The 16,604-nt window shown below is 41.4% G+C and overlaps 1 pseudogene; it reads left to right on the top strand.

Moving 5' to 3' along the window:
* Window positions 1-11,068: 11,068 nt before the first annotated feature.
* The window catches only part of LOC116978118, a 31,722-nt pseudogene continuing 26,186 nt past the window's right edge, over window positions 11,069-16,604 (top strand).

Consider the following 16,604-nt stretch of genomic DNA (forward strand, 5'->3'; position numbering starts at 1 on the left):
GAAACCTGATAAAATTCCACCAGTACTTGACTGACCTGAATGTGGAAAGGATGTTTGACTTGCCTTGTGTGTGTAGAACAAAGGATTACATTCTTATGTTCCCAAGCCAGAGGAGAAATTTATTTACTCAGTAGGGGGGAAGCGGGGTGGGGGAGGTTGAAACAGCAGATTTCACTTTCACAAAGTAGATATGACTTAGTGGAATTCACTATCCCAAAGGCCCAATTGCTAAATAATTTTAAGAAGGAGGTTGGCAACTCTCTCACGGTAAAAGCCATCAAAAGGTATGGAGAGAGGGTGGGAATATAGTATTGAGATATATGATCAGCCATGATCAACCATGATCATATTGAATGACTGAGTAACCTCAAAGGACTGAATACCCTACTCCGAATTTTTATATTTAACAATGTTTCTGTTATTATTTCATGGTTTCTAAAATTCTCCTAAATCATAGGCCTACCACTTTGCTTCACAATATTGTATTTCTTTCAATCCATTGCTAACATTGACTTATTTAATTAGTTGCTGATGTATCCACTTTTTCACAGTCTATTCCTCTTTGGTAATACTTATGAAATTTGTCATGTATCTATTGGTGTACATATAATATTTTGTATATAGAAAAATTACATAATGATGTTATTTATCAGGGAACTCTTATTTGAAGTGTTAATGGTTGAAATTGGGTTGTATTTTTCATGCTTTGGAGATTATAGGACAGTTGTAAGGAATTGTTTTTTTAGTTTTAAAGATACACCGTGGAAACAGGCCCTTCAGCCCACTGAGTCCATGCCAACCAGCAATCCCCGCATATTAATACTATCCTACACACACTAGGGACAATTTACATTTACATTAACAAGCACCCATAGTCAGGATCAAACGCAGGTCTCTGGCACTGTAAGGCAACAACTCTACCGCAGCGCCGCCGTGCCACCCTTTAGAATATGTGGCCGGGACCTGATGGCAACAAGTCAATATTAGTTTAAAATGGTCCTACCCATGTTAACCACTGGTAAAGTGTTTAAACTGAGCTTTTCATGAAGTAGGTAAGTGTGAGATTCTGCACCGCTAAGAGGAATCAAGGTGCAAGGTTCAAGGTCAGTTTATTGTCACTTGTACCGAGTAGGGACAGTGAAATTTGAGTTATCTTCTAGAGCTAGATTCTTACTTAAATGTTAGAAATGGAAAATAACACGGGAGAACAGAGGCATCTAAAGGCCCTGTCCCACCTGGGCGACCTAATCCGCAAGTTCTGTCGAGTTTGCCCTCAACTCATACTCGCAGCATGGTCAATATGTCAAAAAATGCCCACGAGTAAAAAATAGGCCATGAAAAAAATCTATACTTGGTTTAGGTGTAGTCGTTCATAGTAGGTCGACTTGTTGGTCGTAGGTAATCGAGGGTAGTCGAAGGTAGTTGAAGCTAGTCGTAGATAGTCTTCATCATAGTCCAAGGGAGGTCGAAGGAGATCAAAGGAGGTCGTCTTCACTCTCCACTATTCGGTGTCCAATTTTCCTGAAGTTAGTTGTAGCTAATCGAAGCTGGTCTTCAACATAGTCGAAGGAGGTCTTCTACATAGTCGAAGGAGGTCTTCAACATGTCATTTTTTCCAACTCTTATAAACTCGCCAATTAGGTCGCCCATGTGGGACAGCGTTATTGTGTTATTGTGCATGAATTGTAATAAAGTTAGCAGGCAGGTGCAGAAAGTGTTTAGGAAGGCAAATTGCATATTGGTCTTCATTATTAGGGTCTGCAGTTTCAAATTATAGATGTATTGCTACATTTTTTAGGTGTATTGGTGAGGCCACAACTAAACATAGAATATAAGTACAACACACAAATAGTTCCTTCTGCCCACAGTGTCTGTGCCAAGCATGATACCAAGTTGATCTATGATACAATAAGATAGAACTTTATTTATCCCAGGAGGGAAATCGATCTGCCAACAGTCATAAAACACAAAATACATTAAACATGAAATTAAAGTGACGAGTGGAAAGGATTGGGGATGTGCTAAGATTGGGGGTGGGGGGTCAGTCTACCCCACGACAGAAGGGGGAGGAGTTGTACAGTATGATAGCCACAGGGAAGAAGGATCTCCTGTGGTGTTCTGTACTGCATCTTGGTGGAACCAGTTTGTTGCTGAAGGTACTCCTCTGGTTGACCAGTGTGTCATGGAGAGGGTGAGCTGTATTGTCCAAGATGCTTCTCAGTTTGAGGAGCATCCTCCCCTCCAAGATCACCTCCCATGAATCCAACTCCGCCCCCAGGAAGGAGCCAGCCTTCTTGATGAGTTTGTTAATCCTATTGGCGTCCGCGGCCTTCGCCCTGCTGCTGCAGCACACGACAGTGAAGAAGATGGCACTGGTAAAACAGATTGGTAGAACATCCGCAGCATCTTACTGCAGATATTGAAGGCGCGTAGCCTTCTCAATAAGTACAGGCGGCTCTGTACCTTCTTGTACAGGGCCTCAGCGTTCCTGAACCAGTCCAGTTTACTGTCCAGGTACACTCCAAGGTATTTGTACTCGCTGGTAAACTGCACATCCACACCCTTGATGGAGACGGGCCAGAGGTGTTCCTCTCCTCCTAAAGTCCATCACTAAGTCTTGTTGATGTTGAGCTGCAGGTTATTCAACCCACACCACTCAACAAAGTCATTGACCACACCTCTGTATTCAGCTTCCCTCCCCTCACTGATGCAGCCCAGAATTGCACACCATACTCTGCCTGCACATGATTCCTATCCCTCTATTTCCTGCACACCGAAGAGACAGGGCAAAAAAAAGAGGGGGTGGGGGAGGGGGAAGGGGGCATGTTTGCAGGTTAATTGCCTCTAACTGGAGAATGCAATGTTCATTTTGTTCGGTTGGTAGATACCCAAGCAGAACATAAAGTCCTGTATCTTCAGTTTGTATGTGGCCTCAACCAGGAATGTAGGAGGCTTAGGACTGAAAGGGCAGTATGGGATTGAGAAGGGGAGTTAAAATGGTTAGCACTCAGTAGACCCAGCAGGTCTTTGTGGATTGAGTGTAAGTGCTTGGCGAAATGGTCATCTAATCTAAGCATAATCTTGTTGATGTACAGGAGGTCACATCAGGAACACCGAATACAGTACATGAGGTTAGAGGAGATGCATGTGAACCTCTGTCTCACCTGGAAGGGTTGCTGGGGTCCCTGGATGGATATGTTGGAGGAGGTATAGGGACAGATGTTCCATCTCCTGCTGCAGTTGGGTTGAGGGAAGGGGATGGTTTGAATGGGAAGGGATGAGTGAAGCAAGCAGTTGCGGAGTGAGCAGTCTCCGCAGTAAGCGGAAAGGGTTGGGGAATGTAAAATGTGACTGGTAGTGGTATCACACTTAAAATGCCCCGGTTTTCTTCCAAATCCCAAAGATGTGTGGATTTTTAGGTTAATTGGCCTCTGTAAAATCACCCATAATATGCAGGGATAACATAGATCTAGTGTGAACATTTGGTAGATGTTTTGCATGGACTCAGTGAGATGAAGGACTAGTTTCCATGTGGTATCTCTAAATTAGATGTGACAGTTTGCAAATACAAAAATAAGCCTGTTTACATGGAAACATGACACTTCCCAAAGGTCAAGTAACTTACAGTGAATGGATATTTGAAACATTTAATTAATAGATAGTGTAAAGATTGTTTTGATGGTCTATACTAGTGCCATTGAACAGAATGATATGGTTTTTACACAAATTGTAGGCATAAAATTCAATAGGCTGCATTCTCTAGATAGCATTCTCAACCTCATTTGACCCAAACTAATTGTGTGAGACACCCATCAGTCCATCACTAATCACTGCTGAGACACCTGTAGGAGATCGCTACAAATAGCAAAAATCTGACAAAGCACAATGGTAATTTAATTCAAGGACTATCACAGGATGTTTCTCCGTTACCTAAGCTATGGCTCATTAGAGGGAGGCAGCACTCATCAATTCATATTTGCAAATCCATTCATTTAAATATATAAATCCTGCACTCACAATCAAGGCAATCTCCACTGGTATTGTTCAATTTCCATGGGAGACCATCCACTGCGTACCTTCAAGCAGTCAGCAAATGCCCTATTTTGATGCCATAGTTTTCCCTTTGCTGATAGACAAAACAAAATGATATTCCATGTCAGAGCCCTGCTGATAATGGGTTCCACTAGGCCTGACCCCCTGCTGTTAACATTGTCATCATCAGTATGTCTTTATTTCATACTGCATGATTTTCCAACACCATTTCACATATTATTCAGGTCTCAGGGAAGACACTGCAGTATAAACTTTCTCAGAAGGGCACCGAGAAGTGACAGGGAGCATTAGCAGGGACTTGGTGACAGATTCAAAGCACCCTATCCTAATTATCTACTACAAATGTCATTTTACCTCTTTTGATGGGAGAGTATCAGAGGCTTTCTTGCAGTGGTACATTTTGCACAAAATATTCTGCCCACATAAAGTGTGTTTGGTCATATAAACCTAAATTGATTCAAGGAGAAGGTGACCCATGTGGTGATTGGTACACCAGGTGATGTTCCTTTCTTTCCAGACTTGACACTTTGACAGTGCCACGCTACATTTTCCTGATTCTATGAGGTTAGTGATCATTAATACTTTAATATCATTCACAATGACACAACAGGGAAGATGGAAGACCAATGCCTCTATTTCCTCAGGAGATTAGGTAATGTGGCATGTCTCCAATGACTCTTACCAATTTCTACAGATTAACTATAGAAAACATCGTACATCACAACTTGGTGTGGCAACCTCCCAAGAAATTGCAGTGAGTTGTGAACGCTACCTGTCCTTCACACAAACACTTTCAACTCTATTAACTTTATCTTTACTTCATGCTGCATCAGAAAAGCAACCAGCATAATCTACGACCACTCACACCCTGGTCATTCTCTCTTCTCCCCTCTCCTGTCAGGCACAAGGAGCAAAAGCTTAAAAGCACATACCACCAGATTCAAGAATAGCTTCTCTGCTGTTATCAGAATCTTGAACAAACTTCTCAAATACTAAGGATGATTCCTGATCTTCCAGTCAAACTCATTGCAGTCCTTGAACTTTTTTATCTGCACTTTCTCTTTAGCTGATACACAATTTTCTGCATTGAGTTTATTTTATCTCTTGTTCTCCATATGGTACGATCTGAGCAAAACAGCGTATTTTCACTATATCCTGTACATGTGACAATAATAAATACCAATATCACTTGCTGATACAATCATGAAATAATATTGATAACAATGCTCTTGCATCTGGAGGGTACTTCTCGAATAAATCACAGCACTCCTGGAATTAGCCCATGTTGTGACCTGCAGAGATGGCTCAGCTGGAGAAATGACTTTTATGGCAGAACAGGTTATGTGTCAAGGGAGAGCCAGTGGATGTAGTGTACCTGGACTTTCAGAAAGCCTTTGATAAGGTCCCACACAGAAGATTAGTGGGTAAAATTAGAGCACATGGTATTGGGGTTGGGTATTGACATGGATAGAAAATTGGTTGCCATCAGGGAAAGAGTAGGGATTAACGGGTCCCCTTCAGAATGGCAGGCAGGGACTAGTGGGGTGCCACAAGGCTCAGTGCTGGGACCGCAGCTATTTACAATATACATTAATGATTTAGATGAAAGAATTGAAAGTAACATTAGCAAATTTGCAGATGACACAAAGCTGGGTGGAAGTGTGAACTGTGAAGAGGATACTACGAGGATGCATGGTGAATAAAGATGATACATGATTACAATCAAGCTGCACACAGTGCACAGATAAAGAATAAAAGGTCCAACATTTAATGCAAGATAAAGTCTGACAGAGTCCGATTAAAGATAGTTCAAAGGTCTTCAATGAGGAAGATGGGAGGTCAGGACCACACTCTAGCTGATGAGAGGACCATTCAGTTGCCTGATCACAGTTGGGAAGAAACTGTCCCTGAATCTGGACTTGGAGAGGATGTGCAGTTGATGTTGTTCCCATATGCCTGCTGTACTTGTCCTTCCTGAATGGAAGAGGTTGGCTGTTTAGAAGGCGCTATTGGAGTAACCAAGATGAGTAACTGCAGTTCATATTGTAAATGTTGTACATCGTGGCCACTGTTCACCAGTGATGGTCGGAATGAATGAGGCGGATGCTGGATAACATGCCAATCAGGTATGCTGCTTTACTCAGGATGACTCTCAATCTTCATGAGTGATGTCGGTGTTGTACTCATTCAAGCAATTCCATCATTGTCTTGAATTAGGTCACATTTTCTGCCTTGTACTCAGTGGAAAAGGTTTTGGTGTATCAGGAGATGAGTCATTTGCCATATGATACTTGGCCTTAGCTGCTCTTATAGTTTTGGTACTTATGTGGTTGGTCCTGTTGAATATCTCTTCAATGGCGACTCCCAAGATGTTGCTGTGGGCAACTCAGTGATACAATAGTAATTGAATGTCAAGAAGGTTCGCTAGGCTCTCTCTTGTTGGAGATGGTCATTGCCTGGCACTTTTATAATGCAAATGTTACTTGCATCATTTGAAGCCTGAATTTTCCCAATGTCTTGCTGCATGCAGAGACAGATTTCTTCATTGGCCTAGGAGTTGCAAATGGAAGTGAAAATCGTGCATCAATGATTAAATGATTAATGACCCAGTGACTAGTGCTGGGACTCCAGATATTCACAATATGTATTAACGATTTAGAAGAAGGATTTAAATGTAACATCTCTAGCTCAGTGTCATTCATGCTATGAGTCATACTGTGGCTCCGCCCACTGGTTTAATATAATTTTTTTGTAAACATTGTAATTGTACCTACCTCTACAGTCTCTTGGTAGTTCATTCCATGTACCCATGATCTCTATGTGAATAACTTGCCTCTCAGATCCCTTTGACATCTTTCCCCTCTCACCTCAAACTTATGTCCCCAAGTTTTAGATTCCCCTATCCTGTCACTATTTACCCTCATAACTTTATATATCTCTATAAGGTTACCCATCCATTTCCTTTGCTCCAGGGGGAAAAAACAACAGAATATTTAATCTCTCCTTATAACTAAAGCCCTCCAGTCTAGGTAACTTCCTTTCTGGACTGTCTCCAGCTTAGTGCAGGGAAGTCTTGGTACAACTTTATAAAACCCAGTTGAAACATAATATCTCCCATAGGCTTTTAGACAGACAATATCCCAAGTTATTGGTATTTACTTTCATCTATAGACTACACCATACTTCTCCTCATCTTCTTTTTCTGAGTCAGGATCTTTGTGTAGTCATTGTTTCCTAGGGAAAAGATTCATAATCTTCCTTTCCCCTTTTTCTGGTCTTGCCATAAAGAAGCCAAGATTGAAAAAATAGCGGACACTCCAGAGATAAGTAATAACTTGTTATTGGATGAGCTCGATTTGGACCCAGCTTTCCTATATTGTGATAGGCTACAGAATCTTTCATTCATGCCATATTCAGACTTGGTAGGAGTGTTTTACTAATAAGAAAAATGTATAATTGTGCTAACTGTCCTTTGTTCTGTGAGTGGGAACCAGAGAAGCAGTGAGCAACGTTTGTGCTCATTGTAGATCGCCACTCCCGTCTGACAAATCAATTAAAGATTGCCATGGTCTATCTTCAACGTTTGTTGCTATCTGCTTTTTGAGAGAGAGAGAGAGTAATTGAATTGTAGAATAAAGATGGAACAAGACGGATAAGAGTTCGGAAAACAAAGCCGGTACCAGTAAGTCTTCTCGAGGTCCTCTCGAGACCCTATGTCTGGCAATAGCGACACTGTCTATAGAAGAAGGGGGAGGTGGCCAATCACAATCTGGATCACTGTCCAATCACAGCTCAGATCACTCCCATTTTTAACATTAGCCCGCCCACCATTACATTGAACTACTCCTTTTGTTCATTTTAAATTCTCACTCCAACAAAGAAGACGACTTTTGTAAACCTCCCAGTCCCAGTTCACAAAATCTGCCACGGGAATTTCTTAGTTTGCTAATTCTGCATCAATTCTGCAAAATGGTTCCCATAGAAACAAAGATTTTTCAAAAAAATAGAACGGCTTTTGTCAGACAAGGGAGTGAAATGGAAAATTAATACAGAGAGACGTCTCTAGTGTTTTGCACGATTTTAAAAAAAAATTTGGAAACGAGGGGGGCTGTGCCAAATTGGCTAACTCAGTTCAGATTAAATTTGTGTATTTTGCCTTTTTTTGTACGTATTCTTTCACTGTTTGAAGATTAGTATGTGTTAAAACCAAAAGCTCTCTAAAAAGATATTTAAAAAAAAGTTATTTCAAGTTGTCACTCATCCAAGTTCTGGCTATTACCTGATTACTCAGATCTCCTTGTTCTTTCGAGTTGCACTCATCCAAGTTCTGTTTCTTATCTGACTAGAAAAGCTCAGTGTTCTTTTCAAGGCAATGCTACCAAGATACTGGCAGCTTCATTTTCCTGTGTTCAGAACTTTGCTATTTAAATTTTTTTTCTCCCAAAGCATATCGGGATACTTGACATCAAGTAACAGGCTATATTTATATATTCATATATATACCCCTTTTGATGAAATGGTCCATGTCAGATGAAATAGGATGTCATTGAATGAGCTTGCAATCTATGGAAATTAATTGTTTATTCTTTGTTTTCTCTTAGCTTTAATTTTTTTTTCCTATTTCTTACCTTTTGAATTGAGTTCAAACAGAGACCTGAATTCCACAATGGCCACGTGGCATTCAGGTAGATGTGTTAGATGAGATTGGAGATGCCTTTATCTCAGAACAAACTCTGATTATTTGAAATTGTAAATTTGTGGACATAGATTGGAACAATTGGGAATATTTTTTAATTTAAAAAAAATATATATATATAATGATCTATTTTTAAAGGGTCTGCCATAGGTAGTTAAAGAGTGATCTCACGTCCTCCAGCACCTGTAGAATTCTGGATTAGTGGAGGGAATGAATAGGACACTAAAGAGTGTGGAAGTTAGTAATGACCTACAGGCCCACAGCAATGAATTAATTACAAACGGACAGCAATTAAGCACAACCTTGTCAGTCTTGCATTCACAGGGGTTGAAAACGCAGAAGCCACTGCCAGTTGAATACAGACACAGTCCATACTACTGGGATCGGACAAAATTGGGACTATATTGGAAGGGACTGTACCAGGACACCACCGTCGTGAAGATTGAAGAATATTCCCGTTGAAGACATCTGATATGATTGACTATAAATGGAGGAGAACCAAGAAAGGACAATGGAGCTATTGACCCTACTTTTTATCCTGAGGTTTGCCCAGATGGGCTGGACTTGAGGAAACACCCTTGCACCAAGAGGTCCTGAATAAGACTGACAACTGCCCTTATGTTTATAACACTGACCAAGATGAATCCATTACCACAGGTTCTTGAAGTAACCAGAAAAAGGTGGCAGCTTATCCCAGAGCTACAGACCGAGCTGAAACAGATGCTCACCAATGCCCAGTCTGAAAATGACCATCTCGCTTCCATCACACAGCAGCTGAAGGAGAGCAATCAGGTTGTTGTTGAAAAGCCTTGATTTTGTATTGCAACTCAGTTACAGAACTGGATTGAGGTAAATCCCAGCTGGGATCAAAGTGAGGAGCTGAGTTGGGATGGATCAGACAGCCAGTTGGCATTGATGGGGAAGGAAGAAGAATGATGGTTTCACACGCTGATGGACAACTTGGGAGAAAGAACGACTCGATTTGTGAAAATAAACTACATTTGTGATGAATGTGGACAGACGTTCAAACAGCGTAAACAACTGTCAGTTCAACAAATGAGCCATACTGGAGCAAAACCTTTGCAATGTAAAGTTTGTGGTTTCCAGTGCAGGCAGAGAGCATCCTTGAAATACCATGTGACCAAGCACAAGACAGAAGTTGAACTTGAATTTGTTTGTGACCAATGTGAGTAGCGGTTCGAGAAGGCTCACAATTTGAATGTTCATGTGTCCATGGTTCATTCCTTGACCCAGAATACAGATAAAAACAAACCTATTGAAATTGAATCACGTCAGCTAAGTTTGGAAACATTAATTAAGCAGGAACCCAGTTAAGACAAAGTCCGATGTCTGTAATGGGTTAGAGGTGACTCGGGCAGAATCCTAGCAATTAGTAGGACTGTTCAGAACTCTGATAACAGAGGGCCACAGTTACATCCTGGACATGAATTCAAGTCGCAACGTTGTTTTGAATGAGGGACAGTACCCATCCAGTAGAAATAAGGACTCAATGGAGGAAGTTCTGGATGGTTCAATAACCCTTTCACCTCGGAATGGAACAGTGACTGAAAATGGTGAGGGTGATAATGTTGCGAAGCATCAACCTGTCGCAGTGTTAGCAGACTTTCAGCCTTGGACATACAGTGGAGCCACTTCGCGGTCAGTGAATGTGGACAACTGGGAATCCCCATTGAAGAAGGATATGTTCTTGTGCTCAGATCCTGTGTACAGAGTGCTCTTGGGAAAAAGTTTAGATACAAGATGCAACTCAACCATTAAATGTGAAAAAAAAAACTGTTAACTGCAATGAAGCAACTTGTTCTATAAGAAATTATGTTGTGGATGGATTGGAGTCCAGTGATCTTTCTGAAAGGTATTATTTATCAAGTGAAGATGACAGAGAAATAAAAGTTAAGAATGGTTCTTCAGATGAGTCTTTTCAACCATATTGGAAGAAGAAGAGTAAGTTATCAATTAAGAAGTGCAATATTAAGAATGTGAAGAAACAATCTGGACAAAAACATGGCCGGAAACCAAAGTCAAACTGGAAAAGGGAAGATTTCCCCACCGTGTACCGATGTCAGTATAAGGGTTGCTGTGCTGTTTACAGAGGAGTTGATGGACTTAAGAAACACATAAAAGAGTAGCATGAAGAGATGCGTGAAAGACCTTTCCCCACCCAGGAGGTAACAAGGTGTTTCTGATTGATCGCTACCAGCAGCACCATCTAAAGCTGATCCATGCTGAAGAAAGAACATCTTTACAGATTAGAAGGAAGTGCAAAGCTTTTAGTCGCAACTTCGGAAAGACAAACCACATTTGATCAATTTTGAAGCATTTTGAGCTCTATCATATGACCAATGGTCTAGAGAGAGAGAAGCTGAACATTTTGAAACAGATGGACCTCTTGAAAGAGACTATGCGTAACCCTATCCAGGAAGACAATGACTCAAACCAGGTGGGTAATCAGTGTGATGACAATCAGGACATTGATGAGGATGGCAATTATGGCGTTTCTGATGAGAAGGACAATTGCCGTTTTGTCCCCAACCCTGACCAGATCGATGCCGATGGTGACAGCAGAGGTGACAACTGCAAGGACAACTTTGACAACAACATCCCAGACATCTATGACATGTGCCCCGCGAACAGCACCTTCAGTGAGACTAGCCTGAGGAAGCTCCAAAGGGGACGATGCAGATCGTTCCTAACCGGGTGGTGCGCAACACGGGCAGGGAGTTACTTCAGACCGCCAACTCTGACCCTGGCCTTGCTGTTGGATTTGAGGAGTTCAACGCCATCAACTTCAGTGGCACCTTCTACATCAATATAGATTACAATCTATGCTTGCTTTGTCTTTGGCTTCCAGTCCAGCAGCTACTTCTACGTGGTAATGTGAAAGCAGGCCACCCAAACCTACTGGGAGGAGAAGCTGTCCAAACCCACGGATACACTAGCGTCTAGATCAAGGTGATGAACCCCACCACAGGACGAGAGGGGGGGGGGGAGCACCTCATCTGTGCAACGATCTACGAAGAGACTGGCAACACCCTCGGACAGGTGCAAACTTTATGGCACAATCCCAATATCGGCTGAAAGGATTACACCGCCTACAGGTGGCACCTGATCCATTGTCCCTAAACAAGCTTCATCAGGATGATTGTCAATGAAGAGAGTGAGAACTGGTTGCCATGCCATTGGTTTGATGGACTTTGGGGTACTATTGAACTGGTAGCCATACCTTTGGTTTGGTGGACTTTGGGGTACTGTGATACATTATGGCTCTATCATTCTGCTAATCATTGCTCTAATACTTGCGACCATTGTGTGTACCTACCAAGGACTGTGAATGTTATCACGTTTGATAAAAAGGAGGGAATGAAGGACTAATAGTCAAATCTAAAATTAAGATGGCAGCCTGCAGTAATAACATTTGCTTCTTCAAGGCCATAAAGAAGCCAAGATTGAAAAAATAGCTGACGCTCCAGAGATAAGTAATAACTTGTTATTGGATGAGCTTGATTTGGACCCAGCTTCCCTATATTGTGAAAAGCTACAAAATCTTTCAGTCATGCCATATTCAGACTTGGTAGGAGTGTTTTACTGATAAGAAAATGTATAATTGTGCTAACTGTCCTTTGTTCTGTGAGTGGGAGCCCGAGAAGCACTGAGCAACGTTTGTGCTCATTGTAGATCGCCACTCCCGTCTAACGAATCAATTAAAGATTGCCATGGTCTACCTTCAACGTTTGTTGCTATCTGCTTTTTAAGAAACAAACTTTCACATTACCAGATTGGATGTCCTACATGTCTGAAATTATAAATGCTATAGTCAGGATGAAGGGATAAAAGGTCATAAAAAGCAGAAAAGACTACGAGTCAGGGAGGTGTAAAAGGTCTATATATGAGTATATGGTTGTCATTAATGATAACTGATAACAGTGTGGTGACTAGCACTCTGTAAACCAAGCCTAAGGTATCTCCTCCTGACTGATAGCTCTGCTGATGGAAGGGACTCTTATTTGCCCAGCCATCCTTTGAGAACAAAAGTGAGGGAGCATTTGTGAATGTGATTCAAAGTTTATGGATGAAATGGCTATTCCATATTGGAGCAGTTGTGCACATGAGATGTAAGTGTATTGGAGCTTTTGATGGAGATGCCTATTTTCAAACACCAATGTAGCACATTGCAACTTGCTTTGTAAAATTCAAAATTCAGGTGGTTGGAATATGTTGCTGCTTGGAGTGGTTCTCTGTGGATTAAGCTATTGAAGTGATGTCCTTCAGAGACTCTTGGCATTCCCTGACAGTGCGAGCTGTGAGGTCATCTTGTAATTGCCATCTAATGCTTTTATTGCTCTCCTGCAGATCCTGCCATTCATGCTTCTGCCATTTCACGGTTAAGGTTATATCTCTCAGCAGGTTCTGTTTTGCTAATGGAACAGACAACAACAAAGCTTGAGGCCTTCTCTGGAGAATACAGCAAGGTGCACCCCCACCAAGTTATCCAAACAATAGAATCTCGTCTTGGGGATCTTAATGGTAATTTCCACATGGTTCCTAGTCGTTGTATGGCACCATTTAGTACAGTGCTCTGAGGGATGATCAGACGCCTGAAAGCTATGGGGCTAAGGAGAACGTTCTTATCCAAAAGCCATCCATGCATCTGGTGTGGAAGCTGAAGTATGATGGACCCTGCTGACTGTCTGAGGATAATGGTGTTATGGAAGGTTTCTAGGTAGAAGTGCTGGCCAGCAGCAGGATCTGCTGATGGTCACAATCTAGTTGCATATTCAAGGAATGAGAAATGTATGATCCATAAGAACTAATATAAGATCGATGTAGTCTTTGAAATCAGTCTATGGATGCATTGTTCCAGTGACAGCCAGAGTTAGGAGCATGGTTTTTCAGAAGTTTCTTTGAGTATAGAGTCTCAAAGTCAGAGCCACTGTTTTATTTCCCTTGACTCTGAACCCTTTCCTCCTCATGCTACTCTTTTTTCTAAGATAAAATAGCCACACTGGAGCTCAACATTCATTATAATACTGACATACAATTTTCAAAAAAAGTTATTTTTGAATAAAGCTAAAGGTTCTCCCTGGGTTATGAATTCCTTATTTGTGTGCTGTTCATGCATATGAACGAGTGTTTGTAAGATCGGAAGATAGATCGGAAAACTTCCATTGCATGAAAATTTTGTTTGAGGCAATATCTGAATGGTTGAGTTAAATGCCCTGGTTTAACTACACGCTGCACTTGATTGGCCTATCTTTTTACTTAAATATTTAGCAAGGCGGTCACATTTCCAACTTGTGAACAGTTCTCAGGATATAGATCCCTGTTGTAATGTGCATATAGTTTTAAGCCCCACAAATGTTCAAGTTATTGATGCCTTTGGAGAACACAATGCATGGTATGATTCCACTGTCCTATGAATGTTATATTGAATGTTAATTGCGTATATATGATTCATTTTCACAGGCCAGCTTTCTAAAGGAAATTTGATGGATTTGATATAACCCATGTGTTTTCTACATGCTACATTCCTGCTAGGCCTGTGAAAATAACCATTTTTTCTACTCGTGTCTGTTATCGTTTCATGAATGGTGTTGTGGTAAAAATGTATGTATAATGCTTAAACAATGCATTATGCAATGAATTTGTAGGTCACGCAATAATCATTCAGAATCAGCCTTCACAATCATATGACCACAAGATCTATGGACATCCCAGATCATTTCCTCAAATACAATATCTTTTGAATGTGACTTTAAACAAAGATCCTGTCTATTCTTTCAGGATTTCATTATTGCTTTCAAAGAAGGGCAAGTCCATCTACCCGTGTTTTGGTCATAATTTGTCCTTCAACTTCTGAAACAGATTGTCAGGCCGTATATCGGGTTGCTATTTTTGGAACAGTGCTATTTTTACAACAGTGACCATGTTTCAGAAGTACTTCTGTGGAAAAAAATCACTATCAGTGCAATGCAATCAAATGTTTTTTTAATATAACAACAAAGTTTCAAGGGGTTAATAAACATATTTGAAATCCAGATTGTGGTTCTTCTTTAAGCTTTCTCAGCATGTCGGCATATGGCTTATCCAGACCTCCTGGGCTGATGGCTCTGTCATTGGATTCCTTTGGACATAAAAACTCACCAGAATTGAAAAGAAATGTAAGAACTTGCATTTATACAGTGATTTTTTTCAAAGAAGTACTTCTAAACATAGTCCCTGTTGTAAAAATAGCACTGTTCTGAAAATAGCAATCCGATATACGACCAGACAATCTGTTTCAGAAGTGGAAATTATGACAAATTATGATCAAAACATGGGTAGATGGACCTGGCCTTCTTTGAAAACAATAATGAAATCCTGAAAGAATAGACAGGATCTTTGTTTAAAGTCACATTCAAAAGATATTTTATTTGAGGAACTGATCTGGGGTGTCCATAGTTCTTGTGGTCATATGCAGTGGCTGCCTCGCCAATAGTCTGTCTGTTCTTTCTTCTTTTTATTATTCTTAGTATGTGTTAAAAAGTATGTTTTGGTGTTCCTTGGTTTGTTTTATGTGGGGCTTGGGGGTTGGGGGAAACTTTTTTCAATCTCTTACCTCGATGGAGATGCGATTTTTTCCCATATCGTATCTCCGTCCCCACTGCAGACTAACATCATGGTGTTGGTGGCCTTTCATGGAGACCGACCCGGCGCTTCAAGCCGCGGGAGTCTGCGGGACTTTAACATCGCGGAGCTTGCAATCCTTTTGCCTGGGATCGAAGCTGCAACCACGGGGGCCTGTGGACTTTAACATTGTGAAGCCCACAGTTTCTGGTAAGAAGAGGCCGATTCGGGAGCTCCATGCCGCGGAGAAAGTTTCAACCGCCCTGACGTAGGAGTTTCGATCACTTCAATTGTCGACTGCGTGTACTTTGATGGCCTCAACTGCGGATGGTTTGACTGCCCCGACCGCGGGAGGACAAAGAGGAAGAAGATTGAATTTTATTTACTTGCATCACAGTGAGGAATGATGAATCCACTGTGGTGGATGTTTATGTTAACTTTTATGTGGTTGTGTGTCTTGTTGCTTTTTACTTAGTATGGCTGTATGGTAACTCAAATTTCACTGTACCTTAATTGGTACATGTGACAATAAACTGACCTTTAATCCTTGAAATGTTAGCAACATTATCATATAGAGCAGAAAATTCAGCTCTTCATCTCTCATGATGTGCAGATATGAAGTGCACACTACAGGTCCAAAGTCAAAGTCAATTTTATTCATCACATGCACCCGAAGATGCAGTGAAATGAATTTGCCAGCAGCGATACACTTTAAAAAAATCACACAATGCACAATAAGATTTAACACAAGTGAAAAATGCTGTAATGGAAGGCAACAAAGATCAGCCAGTCCTCCTCCTTTGTTTACCCGTGGTCGAGGCCATTAAGCCTTTATAGTCGCTGCTACGGACGGCCAGATGTACAGGCTCTCTCGTCGGAATGATCAAAACTCTGACGTTGGGACGGTCAAACACGCTTGGAGGTCCCGAATCATCACTTTCCTACCGGAGATGGCGGCTTCAGGATGTTATAGGCCGCAGGCCGGCGGTCGGAGCTCTTCTCTGGCGATCCCCGGCAAGGGATCCCAGACTACGTATGGTAAGTTCACGCCCTGCCCGCGGCTAGAAGCTCCGCAGACCACAGCCCCAAGGTCAGGTATATGAGAGTGGATCTTTAATTTATAACCAAAGGGACTAGCCCAATAGGGTCGAAATATTTCTCCTTTCTCTCAATCAGGCTGGGAGCTGTAGGGGTTTTGTTTTTCCCTTTACTCCACAAAAGGATTCCCCTAGGT

Source organism: Amblyraja radiata, chromosome 10 (genome assembly GCF_010909765.2).
Source record: "Amblyraja radiata isolate CabotCenter1 chromosome 10, sAmbRad1.1.pri, whole genome shotgun sequence".
Lineage (NCBI taxonomy): Eukaryota > Metazoa > Chordata > Chondrichthyes > Rajiformes > Rajidae > Amblyraja > Amblyraja radiata.